Source organism: Musca domestica, unplaced genomic scaffold, assembly GCF_030504385.1.
Source record: "Musca domestica strain aabys unplaced genomic scaffold, Musca_domestica.polishedcontigs.V.1.1 21, whole genome shotgun sequence".
In the NCBI taxonomy this organism is placed as follows: Eukaryota; Metazoa; Arthropoda; class Insecta; order Diptera; family Muscidae; genus Musca; species Musca domestica.
The window spans coordinates 11,418,008-11,418,737 of NW_026712258.1; positions in this window are offsets into that span (position 1 = coordinate 11,418,008).

The window sequence follows — 730 nt, forward strand, 5'->3', positions numbered from 1 at the left end:
AGCTGACCACAGACCGACCTATCGCGTTATGAGAGACCAACAATGTTTCCTTGTCCGCACCTCAAGTGGTGCTGGCTAGCGCCTTGAGGACCTTGACTTGAACATGCTGTCGAATGTGACCCCTAGAATCTGGTGAAAGTTCGTGGTCGGTATTAAATTTCCCTCGACCTGCATATTCAGATGTGTTCTCAACTCCGCAGACCATGTGGTAAAGAGTGTGACCGTTGATTTCGTGGCGGATATTTTCATATTCCTCATTTCAAGTGTCGTAGAGTGAAACAGGGAGTACCCCAAGGTAGGGTAATATCCCGCCACCAAATCAGTGGACTATCTCCATGAGGAGACGAATGTCCTTTCCATACGCCAGCCTAATCATATGCTTTCGTTGCTGTACCTGCTTGGGTGTTACTGTATGGGTCTTCCTAACCATAACCATATATGGTGAACAGAACATCCCTATCCAGGCGTGTCAGGAAGGACCTGGTGGTCAAAGGAGAGAGAGAGAGAGAGGTCCAACGATATAAGAGAGAGCCTCTAGATCATGAAGCCTCTCAAGCGGGTCAGGGTAGTTTTGGCTCAACTACATTAGGATGGTATATCCGTCTCATTGCGTATTGGGCGCGAATAGATGAAGATGTGCGAAACGTCTACCAAGCGTACGATACAGAAGCGCACAATAAGCTGCATTTTTTATTGCCCTGCCAAACCTACCCAACTCACTCCAAAAGGA